Source organism: Erinaceus europaeus, chromosome 1 (genome assembly GCF_950295315.1).
Source record: "Erinaceus europaeus chromosome 1, mEriEur2.1, whole genome shotgun sequence".
Lineage (NCBI taxonomy): Eukaryota > Metazoa > Chordata > Mammalia > Eulipotyphla > Erinaceidae > Erinaceus > Erinaceus europaeus.
In genome coordinates this window covers 177,505,878-177,520,101 of record NC_080162.1, presented here as the reverse complement: position 1 = coordinate 177,520,101, position 14,224 = coordinate 177,505,878, and the positions used below count along the sequence as shown (strand labels likewise).

General features: G+C 36.2%; 1 long non-coding RNA gene across 1 annotated transcript in view; it reads right to left on the bottom strand.

Annotated features, from left to right (window-relative positions):
• Positions 1–255: 255 nt before the first annotated feature.
• The window catches only part of LOC132540902 (uncharacterized), a 49,043-nt gene continuing 35,074 nt past the window's right edge, over positions 256–14,224 (bottom strand). Inside the window, exon 3 of the long non-coding RNA XR_009552071.1 lies at positions 256–454. This is a non-coding gene — a long non-coding RNA (uncharacterized LOC132540902). The remainder of the gene's footprint in view (positions 455–14,224) is intronic.

The following is a 14,224-nucleotide window of genomic DNA, read 5'->3' as shown; positions in this document are numbered from 1 at the left end:
GTGAAGCCAGCCCGTCGAAAACAACAGAAAAGTACCAGGTTCTCATTAATTTCCACACACTTATTTATTTATGTAATTTTCCAGCCCAACACATGAGGAATGCACCCCCTACCCTTGGCCCCAGTCCCCTCAACACAGATACTGTAATGATTTAATCTTTTATCAAGACTAGGGTAAGACAAAAGAATCACAGGAACTTTTTTCAGTCTCATTTGACTTTTGTTGAGAAATAAATGCCAGCAGTTTCCAGATGAGTCCTGTACTTCAAGACAAGATTATGCAATCTCCATTTCACACACTTTTTCTTTTTTTATAAACTTCTAGAGATGAGCCTATATCAGAACTTCATAGGCTACAAATTCTGCATTTTTTTCCAAAAATATTGCCAAGAGGTTTATAAAGTTTTAAATTTCATCACAGTTCTGGTCTTCTTTTGCAGTCAGTAACTATAGCACTAAGAAAAAAATGAGAAAAAGTAGAAAATCAATTTTATTTCTAGCAGTTTCAAAGAAAAAGTTCTTAGAATATTCCTTTTTTTTTTTTAGGTTGTATCTGGATAATCAAATGAGAGACATCTTATCCATGAGGCTTATTTATAGATGTGGTTTATTGCATTACAGAAAAAAACTGGAAGATACTGGGTGAGCGATTTACCCTCTCATTAGGTTTCATTTAATAAGACTACCTCAGTTGTTCGATATATTAATACTAACAGAAAAAAATATATATTCTGTAGCTCTTATTGTTGTTACTCATTATTATTATTAGTTTTCCTCCAGGGTTATTTCTGGGACTTGGTGCCAGCACAAATCCACCACTCCTAGTAGCCATTACCTCCCCCTCTTTTAAATTTTTTTTCAGTTAATAGGGCAGAGAGAAATTGAGAGGGGAGGGGAGACAGAAAGGGAGAGAGAAATATAGACATCTGCAGATGTGCTTCACTACTAATGAAGTACCCCCTGCAGGTGGGTAGCAGGACCTAGAACCTGGGTTCTTGTGAATGGGTAGTATGTGTGCTTAACCGGGTACACCAATGTCCAGCTCCTATTTTGTAGCTCTTATCAATATTAGCCTCAAGGCTTCCCTTTGCTGTGTTAGGGGCAGATATTTTGAAGAAAAAAAGAAGCTAGTGACCCAAGAAATAGATGAGAAAAATTGAGCAACAGAGAAATCTCAAGTTGTCTGTCTCCTATTCTCAGAGGAGCATATTGCTCCATAAATGTATGTATTTGATAAAAGTTTTCCTATTTCCATTTGGAAAACAACAAGTCATAAGTTATACTCTTATCTAGGTGACTTTAAGTCACAGGATTTTTTTATCTCCCTCCCATGTTAGACATTCATAATTGCATTAAATAAGATGCTTTAGCATACATTTTAAAATCCTGCCAAAAATAAAGGAAAAAGTAGTGTATCTAGCTTCATAGTATATTTTTTCTTGAATAGAGATGGATGAAGCAGACTATTCAGTTACTCAGAAACCATATCCCAAATGTAAGAGTGGTGTTTGTCCCCAAACAAAGTCATATGACAAACACATGTGCTTGTAAAACAGCCCTCAAAACCACTTACTAAACTGAAAAGAGGGTTGAAGATGTGTTTTATTTGATGAGCCATCTACAAATCTTAGTACTTGTTCACAAGCTCATTAAATACTTGGGAGCACTTTTGGAATAAACCAAATATGGTCAAAAACATCCCAAGTCTATTTTGGGAAACAGATTCACTGGGCAAATTAAACTTGAGGCCACAGAGCAACCACAGGAGCCACAAATGTTACTGTCTATACAGTTTTGGAAACCCAGAGTGCAGAGCACAGCATATTTCTTGGTGGGTGGGGTTGGTGGAACATTGGTGAGCAACTAGTCAGGGACTCGTCATATTTGTTCCTCTATGATACCCTGCATATACTGCATATAATGAAGTTGTGAAATTGATGTTGCTTCTTTTTCTATACCTAACTTCACCTGTGACATAAAGAACAGTAGTATGAAACGGTGATGGCCGAGTAGAACTAACAGATCTCAACTCTACAGAAGCAGAGAGAAGGAAGAAGAGAGGGAAGGCAGAAAAGAATGGAGAGAGAGAAGATGTACATATTTCTAAATAGAAGACTAATTCTTGAGTTGTATTATTGATGCCTCACTATTTTTTTTCCAAGTTTTACAGCAGATTTTCTCCAAATATCTGAGTAATTCTGGTGGTATATGGGATATATTCTTGAGGATCCTAGTGGTCTGTCTTAAATTTTTTCAGTCTTAGCTTTTCATTCTTCTGATAACCTTTATAAACTTAATATAGCATATTCAGTATCATCTGGAGAATCCCAAACTGCCATTTGATTTGAGCTTACAAACAAATTGATGCCACATGGCATTTCTAAGAAAAAAAGAAATGGTTTTAATATATAAACCACGCATTCACCCCCAAATGAAGGCCAAATGCTGTCATGATTTACTGTACAAAAGAAGTTTTCACAGCAGTTCCCAAAGGGCAAATTGGGGTGAACTGAATCATCACAAAGCACATGGTAATGCAGACTTAGCAGTCTCTGCCATGAGGAAATGTATAAAGGCAGCTCTTTGTGCCAGGGTCTTTGGCTTTCACTCCCATAACATACTTGGAACATGCACCAAGGAGAGAGGGAATCTGGAGATGTTCACTAATAGGCGTTTTGTAGGACATGCTTTGCAAAAAGCCCTGGTGGAGAATATTTTCATGTAATGGTAGAATAAAGAGAATCTCACTTTAAAGTATAGTACAGAATTATAAATTACCAAATTTGACAGAAATTGCAAAACTGAATATACATATATATATATTATCACTGCTGTGGAATGTGTAATACAGATTACAGCTTTCTAATTTTAAATTCATTGCTTTATCAGAGTCTGAAAAACAGAACTTACAGGAAAGCAGGTATCTCAGTCTAATGCTATACTTCTTTTTTTTGTTTTTTTATTTATTATTTTATTTTTTATTTATTTAAGAAAGGAAACATTAACAAAACCATAGGATAAGAGGGGTATAACTCCACACAATTCCCACTACCCAGTCTCCATATCCCATCCCTTCCCCTGATAGTTTTCCCATTCTTTATCCCTCTGGGAGTATGGACCCGGGGTTGTTGTGGGTCGCAGAAGATGGAAGGTCTGGCTTCTGTAATTGCTTCCCCACTGAACATGGGCACTGGCTGGTCTATCCATACTCCCAGTCTGCCTCTCTCTTTCCCTAGTAGGGTGGGGCTCTGAGGAAGCTGAGCTCCAGGACACACTGGTGGAGTCGTCAGTCCAGGGAAGTCTGGTCGCTGGCATCTGGAACCTGGTGGCTGAAAAGAGAGTTAACATACAAAGCCAAACAAATTGTTGAACAATCATGGACCTAAAGGCTGGAATAGTGCAGATGAAGTGTTGGGGGGGATACTCTCTGCAGACTCTTGTGTACTTCTATTTCCAGGTATATATTTTTCCCTGGTTTATGGACAAGTGTGAACATATGCTCTATCTCAGGGGACCTGGTCTATATCTAGGTTTGGGGACTTTATTGGGGAGTGGAACGCTTGGAATGGAATTATAGAATACTATGAAAGGAAAGGTCTCACCCGAGTGATGAAGCTGAAGGGTTGTCATTGCACACCTGAAGTCTCTGGACACAGTCTGAAGTGAGGCATGCTGAGGTAGCACTCATTGTGTTGATTAGGTTGCGATCGGCAGATGCAATATTATTTGATATGAATTGAGAGAAGCATGCAGGAAAGTGGGCCCCACCCTAAGGTTCTAGGACTGGGGAAAATATAGGCTCTATAAAGAAAATGTGAGGTTCCTACTGTCTTAAGGTCAAGAAGACAATGGATAGTTATTGTTATCATCACATCATTTGGTAATTGGGTTAACTTTGAAAAATTCCTTTGTTAGGGTTGCTGTATAATACCCAGCATCTTGTATATAGCAGTGCCACCGGTTGCTTCTGTTCTCCCTGGTCTAGGCTTTTGAGAGAGTCAACATATCAGACTCAGCCTATGTATTACAAAGACTCAGACTGTGTTTTAAAAAGTTCTAGACATATGATCAATTTTTCCCCTCTCATATTAATTGAATAGTGGTTTATATGACTACACTTTAGTGTACATGCTATACTTCTTAATGAAGTTTGAGCTCTCATTCTAAAAGGCTCCAAATATTAGTGAAACATGGCTTCTGTCTTCAGGGAAGTTTAAGAAAAGAGTCAAATTCTTTTCCTGAGAGAAATAATCTCAAAGTAACTTGGCTATGATTGAATAATAACTTTGTTCCAGCCTGACACAAAAGGACAAAATATTCACAAACCAAATTAGGTAATATTGGTGTCACCAAAGGAAAAACACAAGTGGAGTAACAGAGATTGACAAGATAGCTTACCTAGGAGGGTGTCTGCTTTGCCATGTGCGAGGAGATTTGAGTCAAGTACTCACTGCACTGAGGTTAAGTTTCATTGCTGTGGTGTATTCCCATCTCTCCCTCTGTTTCTCTGTCCCTGTCTCTATCTGAAAAATGTTGGCTTGGAACAGTGAAACTACAAAAGGAAACGAACAAATGGAATCACTGAACTCAATTTAACAATAGTAGATTCAAGTGCTAGGGAAATAGCAGAATGGTTAATCAGCAAAACTTCCATGCCTAAGGCATCAAAAGTCCCATGTTCTATCCCTAGCACCACCATATGCCAGAGTTGAGCAGTGCTCTAATTTAAAGACATACAAACAAACAAAACACAGATTCAAAAGTAGACAGTGTCCTAAAGAGTTGACACTGTCCCAGGGAGATGGAATTGGTCCTTCTGATAAACACAAAAACATGTGCAGGTATCTTATTTCAGTGTGTGTGTGTGTGTGTGTGTGTGTGTGTGTGTGTGTGTGTGTGTGTGTCTGTGTGTGTATGCATATCAGAGAATGAAAAATAATCTTAACTCATCCTTTTGTGATTATAAAGTATAAATATGCAACAACATTACCTTAAGTAATGACAAATAACCCTAGCCTCCTGAATCTCAATGCACGTCTACTTGTTTTTATTGCCATCAGGTTTATTATTATTATTATTATTATTGGATAGAGGCAGAGAGAAATTGGGACGTGATAGATAGGTAGAGAGACAGAGACACCTGCAGCCCTGTTTCACCACCTGTGAAGGTTTCCCTGTGCAGGTGGGGACCAGGGACATTAACTAGGGCCCTTGTTCACTGTAACGTGAACTCTCAACCAGGTGCGCCACCAGCTGGTACTTTGTGCCTGCATGATAAATCCTCCACTCTCTGTAGCCATTTGTTGTTGTTATTGCTGTTGAAAGAGACAGAGAGAAATTGAGAGGGGAGAGAGAGAGAGAGATTAACCTGCAGCATTGTTTCATTTTCATATAGCTTCTCCCCTGAAGGTGAAAACAAGGGTCTTGAACCTGGTCCTTATACATGGTAATGTGTATACTCTACTGGGTGCATCACTACCTGGTCCTTCATGGCCTTTTTTTAAAAAATAATGTTTATTTATTTATTCACTTTTGTTGCCCTTGTCTTATTGTTGTAGTTATTATTGTTGTCATGGTCATTGTTGGATAGGACAGAGAGAAATGGAGAGATGAGGGAAGACGGGGTAGGGAGGGAGACAACTGCAGACCTGCTTCATGGCCTATGAAGCGACTCCCCTGCAAGTGAGGAGCCAGGGGCTGGATCCAGGATCCTTATGCCAGTCCTTGTGCTTTGCAACAAATGCGCTTAAACCGCTGTGCTACTGCCTGACTCCCCCTCAAGGCCTTTCTAACTAACTCAATGGTCATTGTAAAATTCTAAACATAATTTTCAAAGTTAAAAAGATTTTTATGGGGAGTTGGGCGGTAGCGCAGCGGGTTAAGCGCACGTGGCGCAAAGCGCAAGGACCAGCATAAAGATCCCGGTTCAAACCCCCAGCTCTCCACCTGCAGGGGAGTCGTTTCACAAGCGGTGAAGCAGGTCTGCAAGTGTCTATCTTTCTCTCCCCCTCTCTAGCTTTCCCTCCTCTCTCCATTTCTCTCTGTCCTATCCAACAACGACGACATCAATAACAACAATAATAACTACAACAATAAAACAACAAGGGCAACAAAAGGGAATAAATAAATAAATAATTTTTTAAAAAATATTTTTATGGGAAAGTAATTTTTATTTTTTTTATTTTTATTTCTAAAATGGAAACACTGACAATACCATAGGGTAAGAAGGTACAATTCCACACAGTTCCCACTGCCAGAACTCCATATCACATGCCCTCCGGAGGGAAAGTAACTTTTAATCTAATTCATTATGTCCTTAAAATAAGAGAAAAAGTATCCCTCTTGACAGTTGGAATTATTCTTTAATTATGACAACAATGAAACTTAGATAACTATTGGAATAGTCCAAATTGCTAAGTATACCACCAAGATGTCATACTAAAGACTTCATTTTTCTTGAAGAAAACCTTAAAAAATCATAAGAAGTGGAAATATCTTCTGCCTCTGCCATTTTGAAGCCAATGCATGTTTAAAAGTCAGAATCTAGTGGGTCCAAAAAGATCCTTTACTTTGCATGCTTATAGATTCAAGGTGAAACTGTAAATCAGAGAATCAAGTTGCAGCTCAAAACTGAAATGGAGACAACATTCCAAATAATCTTATATGATGAAATTTCAAGCTGAACACAGAATCTGTGCATTAAAGTATCAGGTTCAATAAATTGGAAAACTGATAATCTATTTGTAATGGAACCCTACCTAAACTTGTAGAATTTGATTACATAATGTATACATAGAAAATCTTGTAAATACAGAAAAGATTAATATATAACACACAAAAAAAATCACTTTAGAATATGTTGTTGTTGGGTAAGAAACTTGCCTTCTGCTTCCCTGGATTGAAGACCCCACCAATGTGTCCTGGAGCTCAGCTTCCCCAGAGACACACCCTACTAGGGAAAGAGAGAGGCAGACTGGGAGTATGGACCGACCAGTCAACGCCCATGTTCAGCGGGGAAGCAATTACAGAAGCCAGACCTTCTACCTTCTGCAACCCTCAATGACCCTGGGTCCATGCTCCCAGAGAGATAGAGAATGGGAAAGCTATCAGGGGAGGGGGTGGGTTATGGAGATTGGGTGGTGGGAATTGTGTGGAGTTGTACCCCTCCTACCCTATGGTTTTGTTAATTAATCCTTTCTTAAATTAAAAAAAAAGAAAGAAACTTGCCTTCTAGAAAAAATATGCAAGCAAATTCTATGCCCTTTGAGAGGGTTCTGATTTATTTCTTGTTCTGCAATATAGCTCACCTTTTCCCAGTGTCTTTTTGGTTTAGGAAATACTTTGCACATGCCTCTTTCCTGTAGCAAAACTGTTGGTTTTAGTGAAAAAATAGATGGTGGAGTATTTATTCATGTATATTTTTATTTCTGCATGTTTAAAATCAAGCCCTATAATTCCTTTCCCTCAAGTAGTAATAGAAATAGGCAAAAATTTCAAGAAAAAAATGAGATTATTTTACTTGACTGTCAAAATCAAGGAGAATTTGAGCAGTGTAAATGGGTCATGAATTCACAGGCAATATTATCTATAGATCTTTATCTTCATATGCAACTAAAAAAATGCCCTTCAGAACTCATTTTTATTTAAAATGAATATGTCCTTTACTATAACTAAACTGCTTAAAACAAAATAATAAGTATCTACTAGATTTTTCTTATTCTTATATTCATTGCACCTTTTCCCTGAAATCTCATTCCATAATCATGTTTTATTAATGAACTATTAATAAGCATTCACTTAAACATGAATGATTAAAAAGTAGAGTTGATTTTAAGTGTTCAGAAAACGCTCATTTATTGAATTCACTGAGGTTTAAGTTTCCATTTGTATAGCTTGAGGGTAAATTATAGATATTTGTATTTGTTTTATCATTATAATGAAGATATAACTGATATTTGCAACATTAATTAAAATTCTACTCTAGCCTATATAAATGTACCTTTTCCCTATATATTTTCAAGTTCCTATGTAAAAATCTCTCTCTCTCTTTCTGTCTCTCTTTCTGAGTATGTTACAAGTATCTTTTTTAGTGCAACATAAGCAAGGTCAAGAGAAAATGAAAATTAGGTTCAGACTTTTTAATACTGCAGGGTACAATTTTAGTAGCCTACAGAGAGAATTAGTCACACGACTCCCATTAACTTTAATGGGACCTGTATAGGCAAATCATTTGCTGAGATTCTTAGCAAGTTGAACTTGATGAAGTTTACTAGCTTTATTTTTTTCTCTTTGGAACTTTAATTTTGACTACCTTTACATTCTAATGGTCAAGAGGGACAGAATGTCAATAAAAGTGATTAATATAAATGTTTCCAAGTTTTATAAGCTCAAGTTTCCTATACATTTGCCAAAGAAGTTAGAAATCTGTAAAGTTTTTGACATTCAACTAACAAGTTAGTTCAACTAAATAGAGAACACTGTTTTTAAGTGTGAATATAAGAATATTCTTAACCTCTAGTATGCATTTACAATTCGCATTTCCATTTGCAATTACACTTTGACTTTGCTGAATTAAAAACTTTAAATATAGCTTTAATATGACAAATGCTGAAATTCAAACCTAGATGTCTGTATTTGAAATGAACTATATGCTAGGTTGCATATATTGCTCTTGATGAAATGTTATATACTGTATGTATACACTGTTAAGAAGTAATTGTGTGGACAATAAAATTAGAACATCCTCACAACTGAAAGAGAACAAGATATTCTTCACTACTTCCCACAATTCTGAATTCAGTCACCAGAACTATTTGGCAAAGTTATGATTAATTAACAAATCCAGTTAGTGCTTATCAAATATAGTATGCAATGAAATAAAAGTGAAAAATAAATGAAGGGTTTTTGTTTTGTCTCGTTTTGTATCTAAAGTACTTCTTAGTTTTGGTTTATGGTGGTGTCAGGGGTTGAACCTGGGACATCTGGCACTTCAACTGTTATTCTATTTCCTCTGACAAGTAAATGAAAATTTCAATAAATAAACATGCTAACTTATCTAAGATGCCATAACACTATTCTGGCTCCTGTAAACCTCTGCAAGTAAATAGATCAGTAAATGAATAAAATTCAATTATAAATGTAAAAAAATCTACTGAAGTTGGAAACAACTAATTTTCCCTTCTCTCCTTCCTTTTTTAAAAATTTTTTATTAGTGATTTAATAATAATTAACTAGATTACAAGATAATGGGAAAAATTCCATACAGTTCCCACCGCTAGAGTTCTATCCCCTCCCCTCCATTGAAAGCTTCCCTGTTCTTTTTTTTTTAAGTTACCCTGTTCTTTTTTATTTATTTATTTATTTATTTTTTAATTTTCCTTTTTGTTGTCCTTGTTTTTTATTGTTGTTGTAGTTATTATTGTAGTTGTTATTGTTGTTGTGGTTGTTAGGGCAGAGAGAAATGGAGAGAGGAGGGGAAGACAGAGAAGGGGAGAGAAAGACACCTGCAGAACTGCTTCATGCAACCCCTCTGCAGGTGAGGAGCTGGTCTTTGCACTTTTGAGCGCGTGCGCTTAACCCGCTGCCCGACTCCCTCCTTTCTTTATCAAATAGACCCACTCACATTTAGAATTTTCTATATATTTCCAAGTTAAAAAATTAAATTAAGGGGGTCGGCGGTAACGCAGCGGGTTAAATGCACATGGCACAAACTGTGAGGACCAGCATAAGGATCCCAGTTCGAGTGCCTGCAGGGGAGTTGCTTCACAAGTGATGAAGCAGGTTTGCAGGTGTTTGTCTTTCTCTCCCCTCTCTGTCGTCCCCTCCTCTCTCCATTTCTCTCTGTCCTAACAATGACGACATCAACAACAACAATAATAACTACAACAACAATTTTAAAAGGGGGCAACAAAAGGGGGGGGAAGCAAAAAATTAATTAATTAAATTAAATTTCCTACAAGACAGAGCCCTTACTTTACTTGACAAATAAGTAACCAGATACCCCAACCCCACCGACTGGTATAAATCAAAATAAAAAACAGGAGTTAGTGAGAGCACAATTAATTACTGTCAGTCATAATTTCATCTTGGATAAATATTGAAGAAAATAAAAACATTTTCCAAATATAATCAGTTACATAAGTGAAATTTCCTGTTATCATATGAACCCTAAAAAGTGCATGCCACTAACGAATGTTAGTGCTGCAAGAAATATCAGTTTATTCCATGACTTAAAAGCAAAGAAACTGGATTTCCATGAACTTCAGTGATTATTCTGAGTTTTCTCACCTAATTTGTTCCAAGGGAAACTAGAATCTAAATCTCTTGACTCTTTATTTGTTTCTTGAACTTTGTCTTTCAATTGGACGCCTAAAATGGCCTTATACTAATTTAGGAAGCAGGTTAAAGTTATGGTGAAAACAAACAATGTTGTTGCCATCTTGGGTCTGACCTTCTAAATAGTAGGCTAAAATAAAGAATATAATAAGTAAGGGAAAAACAATTTCATATCATGGTGATACTCAAAAAGATTTGATATAATATTTACCCACTGAGAATGGAAGTATTTCTTTGTATTTTTCTTTTCAATTCCTTTGATATCTCTTTTCTCATCCAGAAGTAAAAGTAAAGAAAGATTTATCAATAGGTCTACTTTTTATTTGCTTCACTGCTCAGTTTCCCTTAAAAGCCATGAGTATGTCCAGGAAGACATTTAAATAATTCTCATTCTTAATTATGTTAATATTATGTGTTTCACAATTGTCAAAGTACTCACTTTCATTGAAATTTTTCAGTATTTGACTTTTGCAGTTTTTGGTCATCTGAGTTTATCTCCAGGTCATTAGAGGTTCAGAGACAGAAAACCTAAGACCATGGTAAAAGTACTATCAGATAAGAAGAGATGCTCTACCAGAGAAAACAGATTGTTCCTTCCTGGTTATTTTTTATTCTGTGTGATTTTTCTGTGCAAAGAACAAAAGAACGTTTCAAAGATGACGCCTAGCTGCTTGTAATTCTATGAAATTATACTGTCTTGTTGTCAGTGTCAGACAGTGAAACTATTCCCCCTAACAAGTAACGGGATGCTAGGTGCTTTTGTCTTTCATTTTTTCTTAATGCATAATTTATGTATGGCCCATTTATTAATAACCATGAAGTGTTGTACCTGAAAATGTGTTCACAAAAGAACTGAATATACAGAATCAAAATGAACATTTCATAAGGCAGATATGATTTCTACATTAAATAAATCGGGCCCTCGTCAATTCTTTCTGAACATGTTGGATAAAATCTAACAGAAATCACTCAATTATTAATATAGTCATATTTAGTAAATATTATAGTTCAATCTTCTCCTTTTTAAGATGTAGACCTGATCCATCTAGATACAGAGCTACTATTCAGTTTAATTCATATCACAAAGCTTGCTAGCAGCAAAGACATATTTTTAAATTTTCAGATAAAATATTTTAATTATACTCTGATTTTTAACCCATTGTAAATGAACTGCTTGTAGCTAGGTTGTTAGCTCTATATAGTGGGACAGCTAGATAGATAGACAACTGGACAAAAAAGTTTTGGAATATATATTCAGTGGCAGCAAGACTCTCAAAATATCCCTTATCACGCCTTACCTCCTGATGGCCATGACACTGTGTGACTCTCTTTCCTTGACATGGGTGAAACCTACCTACGATGATTTTGTATGAATATATAATAAAGTTGATGGGATGTACTATTCTGTTTGTATGTATGTATGTATGTATGTGTGTGTGTGTGTATGTGACTACATTGCAAAAGCTCACAAGTCCCATTTATTTTAGGACGTTCTTTTTGTGTCTTTCTGTGTCTCTGTCACTTTCTCCTTGCTGACCTTGATAAGACAAGAAGTCATCTTGAAAAACCCTAATAATAAATAAGTGAAGGTAATCTCTAAGACCTCAGGAGCACATCTTGTCTATAGCATGCAGAAATCACCAGCTGACAATAAGCTGAAAACATATGTGTCAGTCTTATTAACTTCCAGAAAATGAGCCATGGCAGCAACTTAAGTAAATCTGCAACTTTCAACTGAGTTTTCCGATGGGAACTCAACACAGAAAAATATGTTAAGTGCAAGTTTTCAAAGGGCACTACTACTCTGTACTCGAACTCCTGGTCCACTGAAATGGTTAGTATCTGTTGCTTTCTGACAGTACTTTAACAGTGATTTTTTTTAATGGCGGATTATTTATTTTTATATGTAATGGTAACTAACAAATATATGTAGAATCTAAACTGAGTTTAATTATTGTCAAAATAACTAAGATTTGCTAAAAGGGCTTAGTTACTTCTCCCATGATAAGTAAATTACAAATGAAGAATAATAAATATCCAGGGAAGAGGGTAGATAGCATAATGGGTATGCAAATAGACTCTCATGCCTGAGGCTCCAAAGTCCCAAGTTCAATCCCCCACACCACCATAACCCAGAGCTGAACAGTGCTCTGGTAAAAAAAGAAAAAGAAAAAGAATAATAGACATCCTTAGTATCATATCAATAGCATGTAAGACTAGTAATGTGTTGGCATTAAGATAATTTTAAATAATTATTAATATCACTCATTTGATTATTTGTGTGTATATAGAGAATAGAGCTGCAATCAAAACTATCTTTAATTTGAATTTGAAAATTAGAAAGGAAGAAATAATTTGACCTTTATAAATTTACTGATGTATCATTTCTACAATTGCAGTATGCATGATAATATTATAATTCTGTTACTTCAAGGTAAAAACTATGATGAATTCATTCCTTTTCACAATAATTTCCATGTATAAGCTCTTTGAAATAATGTTTTGATGACATTATCCATCTCAGAAATTCTAAATCACCTGGATGGAGGTTTATTTTCTCTCTTCTGTACCCAGTAAAAAAAAAAAAACTTTAAAAACCAACTAGTTCTGAAAAGATAGATATGTGAATCTTAGTCTCCAGGAAAGTACTGGTCTCTCTCTTCAAATGTGACTTCCTCTAATATTTGGAAACAGTAAGTATACTAGTTATTCTATGTCATTGAATACTACATTACTAGGATTATAGAAAAATTAACTTTTTTTTTCTTTTTTTTTCTAGAAAAATTAACTTAAAAAACAATATCCATTTAAACAATCCTGAGTATAAAATGAAGTTTTCACTTTGTATCCTTAAAAAAATTGTCATCGTGTTTATTTTCCAGAAGTATAACATTTTTGAGATTATGGCTAACAAAAAGACATAAAGAAAGTTAAAAATCATCAAGTTTGGGAGTCAGGCGGTAGCGCAGCGGGTTAGGCGCAGGTACCGCAAAGCACAAGGACTGGCCTAAGGATCCCGGTAGGAGCCCCTGGCTTCCCACCTGCAGGGGAATGTTTCACAGGCGCTGAAGCAGGTCTGCAGGTGTCTATCTTTCTCTCCCCCTCTCTGTCTTCCCCTTCTCTCTCCATTTCTCTCTGTCCTATGCAACAACAACGAAATCATCAGCAAAAATAATAACAACAACAAAGGCAACAAAAGGGAATAAATAAAATATTTTTTAAAAATCATCGTTTGTAATCATTTTTCAGATGAAAATATTGAAGTACAGGATGAGACCAATAGAAGAATACAAAGTGCTCGGTTATATAATACTACTGGAAATCTCTTCTGAATATAACCAATGAACATTGAGTGTTAATTTCTGACGCATTAATCAAAACTTAATAACTGGGTGTCAGGCGATAGCAGAGTGGGTTAAGTGCATTTGGCACAAAGCGCAAGGACCAGCATAAGGATCCCAGTTCCAGCCCCGGCTCCCCACCTGCAGGGGAGTCGCTTCACAAGCGGTGAAGCAGATCTGCTGGTGTCTATCTTTCTCTCCCCCTCTCTGTCTTCCCCTCCTCTCTCCATTTCTCTCTGTCCTATCCAACAACAACGACATCAATAACAACTACAACAATAAAACAAGGGCAACAAAAGGGAATGAATAAATAAATATTTTTTAATAAACTTAATAACTGAGAGAGTCAGAAAGGTAGAACACATCAATGTGTTTTTCTATCATTTAGAACACAGGAACATAGACGGGCGGTAGCGCAGAGGATTAAGCCGCATGGCACAAAGCACACAGACCGGTTGTGCAGGTGTCTTTCTCTTCCACCCTCTGTCTTCCCCTTCTCTCTCAGTTTCTCTCTGCCTTATGCAACAACAACAACAGCAATAACAACAG